At 60.7% G+C, this 16,939-nt stretch overlaps 1 protein-coding gene across 2 annotated transcripts in view; it reads left to right on the forward strand.

Annotated features, from left to right (window-relative positions):
• CDH4 (cadherin 4) overlaps positions 1–16,939 on the forward strand; it is a 597,516-nt gene that overhangs the window by 546,112 nt on the left and 34,465 nt on the right. The window lies entirely within an intron of this gene.

The raw sequence follows: 16,939 nt of genomic DNA on the forward strand, positions 1-16,939 counted from the left end.
CCAGAGCCCAGCGTATCCTGGGACACCGTTCACCTGCTGAAGCGTGTGACTCCTGGGACCCGGGAGGAGCCCCTGTTGAGCTCTGGGCAAACAGGGCTGCAATGCCGATGGGCGGGGGCAGGGGGGTGTGTTTACAGAGCCTGCTGCCTGGCAGCGCTCATCTCGGTCCTCTGACTCCCCCTCCCTGAAAGCGGGGGGCCTCGTCCTCGGGTCTGGGGGACCCACCTCGAGCTGGGCCAAGCTGTACCGCGGGCTTGCTAAGAGCAGTTTGCAGGGTGGAGGCTGCAAGGAAGCAGCAGGTTCTGCCTTCCCAGACCGAGTCCCCACACCCGGTGGTGCTGGCAGGCTTGGTGAGCTGAGGGGACTCCAAATGTCTCGAGTCTAGACCTCGGACTCCGCAAACCTGCCAGGACTTCTCTTGCTGTGTTGTCACCACCTGCACCGTCCAAATCAGTAGATGCCCAGCCCCCAGGAAGGGCACGGGGTGCTTTTCTTGGAATTCCTAAACGGTACCGGGTAGAGCACCAGGGTGACGGGTGGGGTGGAGAGGCCGCTGGAAAGGTGATTCCTGCAGGCTCGGGGCTCAGCAGGAGGCAAGATGGCCCCAGGGCCAGTGTGGCTCAGGACTCAGCCGAGCAGGAGCCTCGCCAGCTGCATGGCCGTGGGCACGTCAGAGGCCATCCCCGAGCGCCAGCCAAAGCGCCTGCTATCCGTGAGCGGGGCACAGCATCACTGGCCTCACGGGCTCATGCAGGGACCACAGAGGTGGCGGGGTGCGGGGCAGTGCCTGGCAGAGGGGCTGCATGATGGGGCTTTATTGGCACAATTTAAGTATGTTTTCTCCAACTGCCTGCTGGGGGTGGAGTTATGCAATGAGGGAGGTGGGCCGGAGCCCCAGGGGCTCAGAGCGCACCTCGGTCAGTCCCAGCGCCTCCATCTCGTGCACCAGAGGACCCCTCAAGGTGCCTCGCCCTCCTGGTGACCGTGAGAGGCACCCGCTCTGCCAGGATGAGGCCCTGCAGGTGGGGATTGGGGCAGGGGCTGCCTGTCCCAGGCGTGGAAGGCTGATGCTGTTGGCTGGGAGGTGGGCCCACGGACCGTGATGGTGACACCATGTGGGGAGGGCAACTGGCGAGGCAAACCAGACACCATCTCCCATCTCCACCTGGCCTGGGGTCCCTTGCCTGCCCTGGGGAGGAGTGCATCCTCCTTTGCCACTCAGAGATGGTGAGCAATGGGTACTTCTCCAGGCTGTGGCCTCACCCGGGCGTTTTCACGTCTTTTGAGAGAACAGCGTGGTGTGACTGGGGCCTGTGCGTGCACACGCTCACACACACTCCTGTGCACACACACGTCCTTCTCCGCGACAGCCTGGGACACGTTGCTCTGGGGAGACTCCTGTCTGCGGTCCAGAGTCAAGGCTGTGCTCCGGCACAGTGGCCCCGAGCAGGAGCAAGTGCCCCGTTTTCTCCTTCCTCCTTTAGCAAACACGGTCAGACGTGCTGGGTGAGGCAGGGGGAGTGGGCTGGTTGGATGGGTGGCTGTCCCCCGGGGCCAGGCAGAGTGGGGAGAAGAAACTAAATGAAAATGCTGCAGCAGACCACATGTGTGTGCGGTGGACTGCATGTGTGAGCAGAGGGTTGCGTGTGCATGCAGTAGATTGTGCGTGTGTGGTGGGTTACATGTGTGTGCTGTAGGTTACATTGTGCAGTGGGTTATGTGTGTGCTGTGTGTTACATGTATGTGCAGTGGATTAATGTGTGTACTGTGGATTACATGTGTGTGCTATGGGTTACGTGTGTGCAGTGGATTACATGTGTGCGTGGTGGGTTACATGTGTGTGCAGTGGATTGCACGCACAAAGTGTCACTGTGGGCAGATAAGATCGCTCTAACTATGGAGAAACCAGGGGAGACTTCTCAGAGGAGGTGGCCTTGCCCTGAGCCTCGGGGGGCTGGTAGAATTGATCACATTCTCTGCTCTTTGGGACTGATGGCCTGCACTGCTTTTCCTGAGGGCTGCACATCGTACATCTAACTTGCCTCAAGATAGCTGCCACTCAGCAGTTTCCTTCATTCAATCAGCAGCTTTCACTGAGTGCCTACTGTGTGCTGGAAACTGTCGTGGGCGCTGGGACAGCAGTGAACTGAGCAAGTGGCGTCCTGCACATGTGGGCCTCGCTTTGCAGGAGAAACAGGCAGGGGAAAAAATCACCAACTAAACAAATAAATTCAGGGGGTGGCGTGGATGAGAAAGACACAGAGGGCACCGTGTGCGGCCCATGGGTGGGGGCGGTCAGGGGGGCCCCTCTGGGGCTGCCCCATCCTCCTTCGGGGGGGGCATCATTCGAGTTCCCCAGGGCTCTTGTAGCAAAGGACCACAGGCTCGGGGCTTAAAGCGAGAAATGTATTCCCTCTGCGTCCTCAGTGGACACCAAGGAGCGAGCGGGCTGCAGGCAGGGACCCTCACTCTTGAGCTCCCCCGGCTCCCCCTCGGGTCCCCCAGTGTTCCAAACCTCTGCTCCACGTACAAAGGGGCTGCCAGCCTCCTCAAGCCCCACAGAGACACAGGGGCTCACCAGGTGACCCGAGACCACGGGCACAGAGGCCAGGGGAGGCCCACTGCCACCCTCGTGGTTCTCGGGGTACACCTCTGTCCTCAGCCTGCGGGCGGGGAGGTGGCAGGCGGGAGCTGGGGCCCTGCATCTCAGGAGTCTGGGCTGCTCTGTGCAGAGCAGGGGGTCACGCTCGGGACGCAGCGACCTCCCTCCCGGCAGATTCCCACCCCTGCCCCAAGAGCCTCGGCCGCTGCATCACTGGAGAGGGGCTCTTCAGTATTGGATAAGCGCGGTTTCCAGCGCGGGAAACAGGTGGGAGGGCAGTGCTGCCCGCCAGCTGCGGTCCCACGCTCAGCCGTCATCTGCTCTGTCTGAGATAATAAGCAGCTGGGCCACAGGGCCCTGCTGGGAGCCGTGGCTGGCAGTGTCGAGCCTTCTAGAAGGAAAGAGGCATTCCCGGGGCCTCCAACTAGAGGAGAAAGGAGCACTGTGCAGAGGGCCCTTCTGGAAAGCTGCAGGGGAGGGCAAGGCCTTCCAGACCTCAGAAAGCTCAGGGAAGCTGCTGGTTCTTAAGAACCAAGGGCCCAGGTCTGGATACCGAGCTTCAGTTTCCCCAAGCTGGCTTTGGGAGGGAGGGATGGACAGAGCCCCACTAAAAACAGTGACAGAAGGAACGACCGCCACGTCTCGTGAGCATTTCTGGCTACTTGTTTCCACTCTTTTTGCAAACGCATGCCGAGTGCCTGCTGGGGGCAGCCCTCTCTAGACCCAGGGGTGCCTCGAAGACCCCCAGAAGCTCAGCACGGGCCAGGCGCTGGGCGCTGCAAATCAGCACCCTCGCGGCAGCCCCCGAAGGAAAATCCCGGAACAGTGTCTCTTTGCAGATGCGAAAGGTGAGGCTGCAGTGGCTCGTCGTGGCCGGGTTGCTGGGTCGCTGAGCTCAGGTTCCGGCTCTCCCACCCGTGCAGGCTGTAAACTCAGATGCCCATGGGGCCCTTCCCAGAGATGTAAGGTGCCCAAGGCCTGGGAGGGGCTGCCTGCCCCGGCGGACTGGAACAGACAGCGGGCAAGGCTCCTGGTGCGACGGTTTTTAAAATCCCGTTCAAGGCAAACGGGACACGTCTGTGGGCCACATGGGCCTCGGGGCTCCCCGTGGGCACCCCCAGCTCCCTCCATGACGGCCAGCACTTTTGGTCACAAGGAAGCTGAGTTTTCCCTATCTGGGAAATGGGAAGGGGTGTGGGGCGAGGTGTGTGCAGCCTGGAGCGGAGGGAGGCATCCAGCTGTGCCTCTGCTGACCTGGCGCCCCCTGCCCCACCTGGCTTCTTCCCAGGGGACCCAGGGGAGGCTCAGAGCCAGGTGAGCCACCGTGTCCACCTCCAGACCAAACACAGGCACCCAGCGAGATCTGGGCTTCAGACAAACAGCAGATCATTTAAGCATAAGTACGTCACGGATACTGCAGGGAACACACTTATACCAAGAATGACTCATCATTTGCCTGAAGCTCAAGTTTAACGGGGTGGAGCCTATTTTCATTTGCTGTCTGACACCGCTACACTGAGGAAGCGGGCGCCCCACCTAGAACCCCCGCTCTGGGCCTGGCGTGGCAGGCAGAGCTGGCTGGGCTGGCAGTCCGTGGGGCACCTCTGGGAGAAGCCCGGTTGTTCCTGCGCCCGGCCCTCCACAGCCACGGTGACACCTTATGGAGGTGGAACTGGAGCCGTGCTGACAGGTGACAAGGTCCCCGCGAGCTGGGCTTTGCAGATCAGGGAGGCGGGACAGGCAGGGAGACATGACATCAGGGGCCTTGCCTCGCCCAGCGAGCCATCAGGTCCGGTCAGTGTAACTGGCATCAGGCCGGCCAGGGCTGTCACCTCGACGCGCACCGCGAGTGGAGCTGTCCATGCTCACGGCTATCAAGGAGGCCCTTCTCAGGAAGTGACCGCGAGCGCCAGCTCCGCCGGCCGCACAAGGTCTCGGCGCCCGCCTCTCGAGATTCCTCTGGCAGCGCGGCTCCGAGGCCGCCTGGAGGACCTGAAGCAAACATCAGGCCAGGGACTGTCCGCGCCCCCACTGAGGGGAGCACCGGCCGAGCCAGTCGGCCCTGCTGGGAAAGTCTCCCAGCCCTCCGGCCCCAGCCAGTGCCGCTGGGTCCCCACCGCCGCCCTCTCTGCACAGGGCGCTAGATCCTTCTGTCACAGAGGGAGTGACCTTCCCAGGAAATGGTGCTGGGAGGGTTCGGGCTCTCATGTGGGACTTGATCGTTTAGCCCACACACAAACGTCTGAAAAGGTGCCGGGGCAACTCCTTGTACCCGGGGGCCTTCATGGGGGAGGGCATCCTCCCACAGACCCAGGCAAGGGCACAGGGCAGGGGCCAAGGGTGGGCTTGCTCAGGGCCGGTAAGAAAGTGACCCACGATCCTCCACCCTAAAGCTCAATGACCTCTTGAGCCCTCCATGACCCCCTACCCCCAGCCTCTGGTCACTCCTCGCCTCTGATTAACGCCCTCCATGGCCTCCTTTCTCACTTGGAACAAAACCCAGAGTCTTCCGCACGACCCGAGGCCCCAGGACTGAGCCCGCCCCTCCCCTGCTCTGGCCCCCCTCCATCCCTCGCTCAGCCCTGCTGCCCTCTGCTCAGCACGCACCAGACTTGCCGTCGGCCCCTGCACCCTCTGGCCTCCTTCTCCAGGTCCCTGCTCCTCCCTCCTGGGAGAGACCGGCTTGCGTTGTCTGGAGCAGCCCCAGCCCCACAGAACCCACTCGCTCTTCACTCTTAGCCCGTGTGCTTGGGAGACCCTTCCCCACATGCCCTGGGCAGCGAGAAGCCTGCCTGCCCTTGGGACCTCAGTGGTCCCCCCATATTCTCTTTCCTCTGACGTGAAGCCCTGCCCGCAACTCTTCCCCCCAAACCCACCGCCCGCAACCTCATCCTTCAGACACTTACAGCAGGTCTGGTGGGTCCACAGCCTCGCCCTTTCTCAGGCTCTTGATTGCCTCCAAGTCACCCTCCAGAAGAGCTGCTCCAGAGTAGAGACCACCCAGGGACCCTCCTGTCCTGTCCACACCTGGCATGGCCATGTGCCCCATGCACTGTGCCCTTGCTGTGCCTATGGCCGCCTGGCACAGGCACGGGCCAGCTCCTGGCACAGGATGGACCAGCAGGTGCTCCGGAGCCCAGCCCCCGCCTCATGTTCTCAGAACCCCATATCCCAACCTGCAGGAAGGAAGCAGCTCGGGGTATCAGCCTGGATGGAGCACGGGCTGCATTTCGTGTCCTCCAGCCTCCCCGGCCTCTCTCTCTGTCCCGCGTACAGAGGCCCAGACCTCTCCTTTGGAGCAGCTGCCTCCGGCATCTGCTGGTCGGTCACAGTCCCCTCGCCAGCTCCCCCACCCCACCTCCAGAACAGGGGGTTTCTGAACCTCCAGTGGGTCCCATGAGATAATTCAGCACAAGCCGTTTGCACTCGTGAGCGCGCCCGCAGACCACAGCTGCCATTCCCCTGAGATGGCTGGTGGACACTCCTCCTGCCCCTTTCGCCGTGGGGTGGTGAGGCCTCGCGTTTGGGGATGGGCGAGCCTGGGAGAGCCCATCTCGGAAAAGGAGAGGTTGCTGGAGAGACGCTCCCCCACACAGAGGGAGGTAGGACAGTCTGGGGACCAGGACGCGTAGAGGAAGGAAGGAGCCAGTGAGGGAGAGATGCGCCTGGCACCATAGGCCCTCGGCACCTGGGGTAGCCCCACGGTGTCCAGCTTCTGCTCCAATTGTGCTGAGGATGGCCCCCACCCTCTCGTGCCCCTGCCACCCACGCAGACTTCTGTCCCTTCCTCGTTCCAGACTCAGACACACGGGGCCCTCTCCCGTCCCAACTCTCTGAGGCCCTGGCTCTTCGTGTCTTCTCACCAGATGTCGCCTCCTCTGGGAGGCCTCCCTGACCACTGCGTGTGGACCTGTGGACTCACCTACTGAAGGTTCCCCTAGGGCAGACCCAGGTCTGCTCCGGCACCGCTCACTGCCCAGCACTCGGTCCTGGTCCTGGCGCATCATAGCTGCTCGAGCCAAGTGTTGAAAGGTCAGGCAGGTGGACACGCGGAGGGACAGCCCCATGGCAAAACGAGCAATGCAACGAAGTTGTCACCGCCTGAGCCCCAAGCAACACGCCCCACCTCCCCGCAGAACTGAGTCCCTCCTGTCACTGACACAAAGGTCAGGAGGGTTCCCCCGGCAGAAATAATTCTGGTATCCTGTGCCCGTGGGGCCAAAGATAGGGATGGATCGCTGGGAGGGCCGGGTGTTTTTTTAGTTTATATTTTAGGAAAGAGTACATGATATTTTCCAGGCCAAAGAATATATATAGGCAACATCTGTGGATTCCCCTTCGTAGCTAAAAATAGGAAAGGCCCCAGAAGCAGTCAGTGGGGGCTGCGGGCTCTGGGCATCAGGCCCAGGGAGGAGACAAGAGGACCTCAGAGCCCACGCAGCCCTTGGGTTTCCCCTACTGGCCTGGCCTGTCCCACAGGAGGGCCAACCCCTGGCCTCCTTGGGACAGGTTCCCCCACGAGAAGGATCAAGCCCAGCCCCCCTTCCGAGGCGCGGCCCTTGGCTCCTCTCCTGCTCTCACAGACGTGGCTGCTCCCCCGAGTGAAGGCCCATGGCCCGGCCACTTGAAGACCAGTGAGGGCAGCCCACTGCTGGACCATCTCCCAGTCCAGGGACCAAGGGGACCAAGGAGTTGGATGGCCAGGACCCCCGACTGCACTGTCGACTTTATGTCCCCACTGACCCCCGAGGCACTCCCTGTGGGTGGGACGCCAGGCCCCTCTGGCTGGCACATGGCCGGGCTGCGCTGTGTCAGAGACAGACCTTGCAGGGCCTCCGCTGCTGCGTCTGGGGATGAGGACAGTGTCGGGGGCCCTGAGGCTCCTGGAGCTGGAACCTGGTCCCTCTTGCCTGAGCTTCCCGGGGCCCTGGCCTCCTGCCCCCTCCTGGCCCACAAGCAGACCCAGAGCAGGTCCCACCCTGCTCACTGCCGTGTACGACCTCCAGAATGAACGAGTGTACTTTGTGCTGTGCAGATGGGGGTGAGGAGCAGACAGGGGACCACACAGTAAGGAAGGGACAGAGCTGGGATTTGAACACAGGTGGCTCTGAGCCCCCTCTCTCAGCCTGCGCCAGGCTGTCCCTCGATTAAAGGGTGCCGTGTGAAATTCTGCCTGCAGGAGTGGCCTTTCCAAGATCTGAGCCCCAGGCCTCCCCCGCTCCCTCTCTCCCTCTCTTCTTCCCTCCCTTCCTCTCTCTCTCCATCTCCCTCCCTCCCTCCCTTTCTCCCTCCCTCTCTCCCATCCTCTCTGTCTCTCTCAATCTCAAAAAGGAAGATTAACATCTCCTAACACTTTACAAAGATGCCCTAACTCCAGACTGAGCTTTCTCCTGGCCCAGCACTGGAGAGGGAACCGCCCTCCCACTGTGTGAGTCAGCACCAGAGAAGCTGTCCTGAGTGCCTCGGGGGTTCTGTGTCTGGGCTTTGGGAAGATCAGACTGTCCAAGGACACCCCAAATGACCTTGAAGTAGCTGGTGGGAAGGAGACCCGGCCGCCGAGGGTGCAGGTGACACTATCGTGGGGACAAAGGCACACTCTCATGTCACATCCACGGGCTGCTCTCCCAGCTCCGTGCCCCCACCATCACAGGCAGCATCCCCACAAGGAAGCACGTGATCCAGAGGCCTGGTGGGTGCCCAGTGTCCTCTGCTCCAATGAGGGACAAGGAGAGGGGGCTGGGAGAAGGCTCAGTCCCCAGGGCTCAGGGCAGACGTGGCTGAGAGGAGGGCGCAGTGTGGAGGGCTGAGCTGGAGGCCCACGGGGCCCAGAGGGGCCTGGGCTGGGAGCCGAGCAGTGGGGTGGGGAGGAGGGTGCGAGCAGGGGCTTCTCAACATCAGGCTGACGTGGACGGAGAAGACGGGGCTGGAGGGTAGTGTTCACTGAGCACCAGCTGTGAGCCAGGCACCCCCATTACTAACGGCACTAAAAACAAGACCTGTGGGGCAGCAAGGGGTCGGATGGCCAGGACCCCCACTGCATTGTTGACCTTATGTCCCCACTGACCCCCGAGGCACTCCCTGTGGGTGGGACGCCAGGCCCCTCTGGCTGGCACATGGCCGGGCTGCGCTGTGTCAGAGACAGACCTTGCACGGCCTCCGCTGCTGTGTCTGGGGATGAGGACAGTGTTGGGGGCCCTGAGGCTCCTAGAGCTGGAACCTGGACTCCCATGTGCTGTCCACGGGCTTCCCCCAGGGGACAGAGCTGGCCACTCACTCCCTCTGTAGAAGCGGATTCAGCGTGAACAGGACGCGCTCTCCCTGGGCAATCTCGCTCACTCAGCGAAGGGGCTGCGGGAAGTGCCGGGCGAGGGCCCTCTGTCTTCTGTAGCAGCCCCTGCCCCGTGGGGATCATAGCTGGCGAGGACAGGCCTCTGTCCCGCTGAGGCCACTGTGAGTGCGGCCCATCTCGATGCTGCGGTTTATGGAGTGGTCTGGGGGTCGCAGCGACCTCTGAACTTCGTGCCCTGGCAGGTGGCCGGGGAGACATGGGGCTCCTGGCTCTGTCTGCTTCGCTTCGGCTGCCCGAGGAGAGGGGGCGGGTGGCCGTCCTCCTCCTCCCCACGGGGTCCGCCTCTGCCTTCGGATAGAAGAAACGGAAGTTGCTAGAAGACGCCGTGGGGCCTGCCGAGGAGAGGGAGCGCCTGTCCCTCCTTCTGATTCACTGTTTCCAGCTTGGGTTTGGGCTCCTTGTCCCCAGCTGCCCCGCCCCTGCCACTGGCCTCCCAGGGAAAGTGTGTACAGTGTCCACAGTCAACGGCTGGACACCCCTGGTCGGGGCCACTCAGTGGCAAACAACAAAACAAGGCCACCGGCACTGGTTTCCAGGCATTTGTAAAACCAGCAGCAGCTGGCAGGTGTGGGAGACCGGAGCAACTTGCAGGCCTCCTGCCACGCCGGGCGCCCCCCACTGCCCCTCAGCCCAGTGATGCTGCCTCTGCTGGGCCCTGGGAGCCGGGTCAGAGCTTAGGCCTGCCGGGGAGGTGACAGGTTAGGGCCGTTTCTCCAGGAGACCCAGACTGTCTGCCTTCAAGTGGACATACACCCAGCCAAACTTGAAAGGCCACGTCGACAGGGCCTTTTTCTTCTTTCTCTGTAAGAATGTTGACCCCCCGCTCCTGGGAACAGCAATGTCTTTGGGGGAAAACGCTGCAGGTCATTCTTCTCAGAACCAGCTTCCTGTCTGGCAGAGGAAGGCATCTTCAGGAAGGGGGAAAATCCACACGCGTAATTGCCACCGTGTCTAATTAGGCAGTGCTATGTAAATCGAGCCTTTCTACATGATTAAAATGTCAGGAGAGACTTCAATGAGACACAGCGGTTCAAGTGTCTCTTGTGTACCTCGTGGGAGACGCCCCTCCTGCCAGTCCTAGTCATCTCCCTCGTTTCCTAATTAGAATATTCATGGCCTGATGACACGACACTCGGGTGCCACTCTGAAGGTGACAGTGGGTTTCTGCTCTGATCACGGAGCGCTGTAATCAGCCCTGTGCCACCGCTGTCCTCAGACCCACTTCCACGTCCTCCCCGACGACGTCCACTCCGTTGATCAGCGACTCTGTCCAGTCTCTCCATCCTCGTGCTCGCTGACCGTTGGCTGCTCGCCCTCATCAACTGGAAATTTCTTCCCAAACAAGGGCGGGACCAAATTAGCTCATGGTCTCATGGGATTTTTAGGGAAGCACAACCAACACCTTCCTGTTTTCTTCAAGATCCTCCATCCCACGTTGTCATCACATGAAAAGGCTCCACGGCGAAGGATGAACGCAGCTTCGTTCCCCCGCCAGGGATTAGCCAGTAGAGTCTCGTTCCTCGGCTTCAGGTGGGAAGTGCTCTCTGGTGGCCAGACCAATATCTCCCCCTTGCTGTATGGGAAGCCTCGTGACAGGCCACCCGGGAAATTCTGAAATGCGTTTTCCTAGAAAACGAGCTCCTTCGAAGTCCTAGAAGAGGAAGCCTGCGCGGGCTCCCCCTGGGACCTCAGAGCCACACTCCTGGCCACCCTGGCTGCAGCTGCGGATGTCCAGCCGCTCTGTGCAATGGGGCCTGGGTTAGGACACACCTTTTTTCTACGGTAATGCCTATTGATGTTTTTTCTTATCACAAAAGCAACACATTTATGGTAGAAAACACAAATAAGCACAAAGAAGACAATCACAGCCCTCCCATCCTAGCACTGGGAGATGAACACGGTTGACACCCGCTGTGTGTCCCGCTGGCTGTGGGCGTGTGCTCTCCTAGTGAACAGGTGTGTGTCACCCTCTGTTGGCACTGAGTGGCACATCACGAACGTGGTTGCATCAGGAGATGCCCTGTCCCACATCATTTTCATGACTTCCTGGTTTTCCACCTTTGGGATCTGCAGACTCATTTTACAAATTCCCCACCATGGACCTTTCGTCTTCCGTTTGTTGAGCTGAGATGTGAATCCAGGGAGCCGGCCTGGGGACAGCGGGGGAGAGGGATAGATTCGGGCCCGGGAGAGGGGACAGGAGGGGCTCCTCGGGGAGCAGGGAGAGGGTCTAAGGCCCAGGGGAGGCCGTGCAGTGAGGGGGGCCGGTCATGTAATCGGGGTCAGCCTGAGAAGGAGCAAGGAGGATATTTTTATTATTACTGCATTCACTGTGCCTCTAACACCAAGTTCTGCGAGAAACATTTATTTCACATTCTGATTAAAAAAAAAAAAAAAGAGCTGCCGATTAAAGCCCAACTTAAGTCCCCAACTTAATGCTTTCCTACTTGGAATTTCAATCTTTCTGAAAGAGCCCTGCGGACTGAGACGGAGGCTGTGATGGTGGAGCACTCGGGGCTGCATCACAGGAAAACGTCCGTGAAATGACTGCAGTCTGTGAACAATGCCCCCAGGTGGAGAGCTGACGCGTGTGCACACACATGCGTGTGTTTGGTGTGTTTGCACGTGTGTGTGCATGCATGTGCTTTGTGCTGTGTGTGCACACATTGCACGTGTGTGCACACATGCCGCATTTCCCAGAGGTGTGCAGGCAAGATGCCTGCTGGGCCAGCAGCTCCTCTGACCATGGGGGCAAGCACTGAGGAAGGGGCCAGTGGGTGTCCCCCCTCGGCTGGACCTGGGCAAGGGAGGACTCGGCAGCAGTTCCGGCCTCCCCTTCCACGCCTGAGCACAGTGTTGAGACCCAGACCAGCTGCCAGGAGCCCGACGGGAGGGGCCCTTTGCCTTCTTCCCTCTAGCGCCCGCCTCTACACGCACTGCGTTGCAGACTAAGGTCTGCAGAATTCCAGACCCCGTGGGGCCTCCGAGGGATGGCGGGAAATCAAACCACGCAGCACCGAGTGGGGCTCAGGGTCTGGAAGGTTCTGCTCTGGGCCTCCTGAGTCCACTTAGCAGTTGCAGACCAGCCCTCGGACCTTGGCCACTCCCAAGGGCCAGCCCTGTGTGGCTCGGTGGCCTGGCCTGGTCGAGGCATGGGCGTCTTCTTTGTGTGAGGATTAAGGGGTTTTCTGGAGCAGGGACCTCTCAGGCTGATGCAGGACAGGGACACGCACGCCCTGACGGCAGGGGACTCCGCCGTGGGCCACATGAATGTGCCACAAGGACTTGTCTAAGCGCTTTTCTCTGGTCCTCTCGTGTGTGTGCCCCGGCATGGAATTGCTGCTCATACATAGCTGGAACTTTTGAGGACCCACAGCCTGTTTTCCACGGCGGCTGCATCCCCCACTTGAGAGGAGCTCGATCCACGTGAGTGAGCCGGGACGCTGGCCCTGTGGCTCCTCCTCCTGCACGTCCATCTTGTGAGTCCTCCAGCCGCCTTCTCGCTGAGTGGACACCAAGCAACATGAGAACCAGACAGGGGAAGGCCCAGCCCTCGGTCTGGTCTGTCTCTCAGCATCTGGGGGACGGAGCTTCCAGCAGTGACAGTGGCAGTGGGAGCAGGGCTGACCCAGCACAGGGAGGACCTCCTAGACCTGAAGTGCCCCCGCCCCAGCCTCACTCAGGGGGCAGGGACACGGGAGGATCTGCGAGTCTGAGTGTGGACTGCCGGCCTCGCAGCCTTGATTCACACCCGCGTGCTGACCGCCGGCCAGTGCAGGGGGCCTGGTGGGGGTTGGGGGAGACGTGTTTGCTGTGCCGTGGCCAAGACAGCCTCCCAAGCAGCGCCATTCTCTGGCCAGGTGGCAGCCTAGGCTCTGCGGGGAACGTCGGGGTTCGAGCCACCGGGCTGATGCGGGCCAGGGTGTGCGGCTGGCTGCAGTCCTGGCAGCCCACGGTGGGGATGGTGGTAACGCGGAGAGAGCGCAGGAAGCTTTGATGCTTTTCTAGGGCAGGCCGGCCAGCTGCATTATTGATGGGTGTTCTGCAAAATTCAAATGCTGAGCTACGGGGAGGTAAGAGAAAACCCCAGGGACGGCCCGCTTGCAGTTTTCTTCCCTCCAGTTGAACTTGAAAACGGCCAAATCACGTTGTAACAGACTCCCTCCAGTGCCGCCACTGACCGGCTTCAGGGGCATCTGGCCATGATCCCTGCACCTGGTGGGAGCAGGGGGGACATCGCTGGGCAGTGGGCCGGTTTGGCTGGGAGCAGGGGGGTGGGGGGGCGGGGTACCTGCTCGGTTTGCTCCCCGGTAGCGAACACTGTCACCTACTGGCCCTCAGTGGAGGAGACTCCGGAGATGCAGGACCACCCACTCCCTGCCCAGCCTCCTCCTTCTGGCTCCACTGGGGTAACTGATCTGGAGATCAGAGGCAGAGGCTGCCTCATGCACCCCGGGGAGAAGGAGCGGGGTTCCGGGGCTGAGACCAGGGTCACCCTTTGTCCCAGGAGGGCCCAGGAAGCAGGTTTCTGGGACTCCAGACTCTGACCCCAGGGCCCCAGGCACACTGCCCACCAGTCCCTGACCTGGAGAGAGCCATCTGGCCTCCCAAAGCCTCTGTTTCATCAACTGCCAAGTGGGGAGGGTATCGCACCCCTGCTCCCAGGCCGGTCAGAGGACAGGAGGGGCCACTGAGCGGGGCAGGTGCTCCTGCAGCGAGTGTGCTCTGTGGGTCACGAGGAGGAGGTGCTGGGACGGCACTGAAAGCACACACTTAGGGCGCCCTCCCGCGGCCTCTCGTGAACGATGAGATGCTCGAGCGCCAGAAACAAGGCCCTGAGGCAGGCTGATTAATAGAAACATCAAAAGCCCGAACAGCACCAGGCCTGCCCCGCCAAGTAAAGATCGGACAGTTATGTAAGCGGGGGGTCTGTGTCCAGGGACACCAGGGGATGCCCACCTTCCCTGGTACGCGCAGGTGCCCCCCGCCCTCCCTCGGCCTCTGAATACCACTCCAGAAGGGATTCAGTGAAGGAGAAAATGGTGACTGTTACAGAGTCTGAAAAGTATACTTCGTAAACCGAAAGCCACAGCGGAGGGGCCTGAACCCACTTCCTTCCTGCTGGGTTTTCTTTCTGCCCCGACCTGTGGCCAGGAAACACCCCCACCCGGCTCCCAAAAGCAAGGCCGGCACACCCTCCCGTGGTGTCAGCTGCACACACGTACACACAGGGACGCACATATGCGCGCACACGCATGCATCCACGGATACATGCACGTGTGTGCCCATACCCAGTGACACACACTGAGAGGGTGCACTTGAGAGGCACACATACACTTGTGTGCATGCTTTGATACACATACCTGCGTGTGCATACATGCACGGACACACGTGCATGTGCATAGACACACACCCGTCCCTGTGTCTCTGAGGTGGCTTGTTTCTCTCCAGCGTCTTCTGAGGGCAGTAGCCCAGGATGGTCCATATAGAAGTTGTGACTCGATGACTGAGGAGGTAGGAAAGATTTAGAGAATGATTCACGCTGCAATCACACAACAGCGGTTTCTGGGGTTGACGCTTCTCTTCCTCTCTTCTCCGCTGAATCTCTTCCTCTGCCATCGGCCTGTGTCCTCCTATTTTCCGCTCTGGCCCCATATAGGGGTGGCTGGCCCTGGGGCGCGAGGTTTGACAGCTCTTATCCGTGTCTGCTCCGCCAAGGGCCTTCTTCCCGGCCCACCAGCCCTGGTCTCCTTCCCCCTACCAGGCGGTCAGCTGGGCAAGGCCAGGATGGCGGGGCCCACGGGGTCACAGCTGAAGCCTCACCGAGAAGGATCTTGCCATCTGTGTTGAGCAAGGCCAGTGAGGGGACAGAGGGCATCACGAAGCCTTCCTTCCCTCCAGCAGCTCCAGAATGGGCTGCCCAAGGCCTTATTAGGTTCCTGGGGCTGCCCTAACACAGTCCTGCAAACCGTGTGTCGCCAAACCATAGAAATGTGTTCTTTCACGGTTCTAGAGGCTAGGGGTCCGAAACCAAGGCCTTGGCAGGTGGGTTCCTTCTGGAGGGCCATGGAACCCGTTCCATGCCTCTTCCAGCTCCTGGGTGGCTGGCAGTCCTTGGGGTGCCTAGGCTTGTGGCCACATCACTCCAGTCTCTGCCTGCATCTCACATGGCCTCGTCCTGTGGACTCATCTCATCTTCTCTTACCAGGACACATGTCATTGGATTTGAGGCCCACCCTAACCCGGAATGGTCTCATCCCGATCTTTACCTTTATTTTATCTGCAAAAGACCCTATTTCCATGTCTAAGGTTCCTGGTGGACTCGGATTTGGGGGAGCGACTTAACCCCATGCTCCACGTGTGTCCTATCACCCTCATCTTCACTGTCTCCAGGGAAGAACCGTTGTGATCCTTGCCAGCCAATGAGAGCAGGGGGGCACAGAGGTGGGGGCCTCAGCAGACTCCCTGATTCTGCCACAGGAAGAGGGAGGCTGGGACTGGCCTGAGGTCACAGCAGGACAGTGACAGCGCTGCCCTGGCCTCAGGGTCTTGGAGTCCAGGGCTCCCTCTGCACAGTGGGAAGAGGAGACCAGTTGCCCCGGGGAGTGGGGTGGGTGTGGTTCCTGCGCAGCCACATCCTGGAAGCATCGGACCACCTGACACCTTGCTCTGCCAAGCACTGACCTGCCCTCATTCATGCGTTCCTTTAGCAAGTACTTATTGAGTGCCCACTGTGCGCCTAACAGTGCACACAGTTATGCTCCCAAGAGCATAACAGGGCCCAAGTTGCTGCCCAGCCACAGTGGGGATGGAGGCAACCACGCAACCAGTCAACATCCATCGGCCCAGGCAGACGCGTGCAGGGAGAGGGGTCGGCTGAAGGCCGGAGATGCGGATGGGGCCTCTGAGCGTGGGAGAGAGGCTGCAGAGTTCCCTTCCAGCTCAGATGTCCACATCAGTCCTGGGAGGGAGGAGAAAATCAGATTTGTAAAGAGCAAGAGAAACTTGGGTGAGAAATGAAAAAAGTTTCCAAAGCGAGCTGCCTCCCGCCTCATCAGAAAATCTGACTTCCTTCCACTACTTTTCCTCGGGGAGGGGGACCCACGAGGCCCGCATCGAGGCGGGCGGCCGGCAGCTGTGAGCAGTGCCCCCGTGCAAGTGGGGAGCGAGGCACAGAAGTAAGGCTCCTGGGGCAGGACCCCCAGCAGAAGGCACCCGGGGACTTGGGGTTTGGATTTGGTTTGGCCCTGCTGGTGCTGGCCCCTTCCCCAGCCTGGCACCACAGTGTCCTAGGCGAGGCAGAGCCGTGACTCAGGCTGGCAGCTCCCTGTGATGGACAGGAGGGAAGGGGCGTTCTCCCTCTGCTGGGATCTGGAGGCACAGAAGCCTCTGAGAGGGACCTTTGCGTGGACAAGGATGTCAGAGGCCTGAGCGTGCATTTGTACGCACAGAGGAAGGGGATCCGGGCCATGCTGCCGTCAGGGTAGCCAGTTAAGCATGGCGCTGGCCATGTCTTTGCATCCTGTCCATCCCACACTCAGAAAGAGCCCTGCTAGGTGTCCTCACTAACAACGAGTGGACGACATCGAGGCCTGAAAGCAACGCCCACATCAGGAAGCCCAGCGGCACCCCCACCTGCTCCTGGTTTGCTGTGTGGCACTGGGGAGACCATACGACTGCCAGCCCTCGCTGGACTCAGTGTCCACATCTGTGAGATGGGGCAGGGCCACATGCTCAGCTGACTTCACAGCAGTCACTCCAGTCACTGAAACAGAGAGCAGGGAAGGCTTCCCAGCCCAGGGAGGTGCCGTGTTTCCCTCCTCATGTCTGTCCCCTCCAACCTCCCCCATGCCCCCTGACCTCAACCACCCACTCTTCTCTGCACAAGCCATGGATGCCAAGTAGGCCAGTCTAAGGGCAGGTAATGGGGGCCCTGGCTTGTCCAGAGGGTCAGGGAGAATTCCAGGAGAAAGGGACATTTGAGGAAA

Source organism: Equus asinus, chromosome 15, assembly GCF_041296235.1.
Source record: "Equus asinus isolate D_3611 breed Donkey chromosome 15, EquAss-T2T_v2, whole genome shotgun sequence".
Taxonomy (NCBI): Eukaryota; Metazoa; Chordata; class Mammalia; order Perissodactyla; family Equidae; genus Equus; species Equus asinus.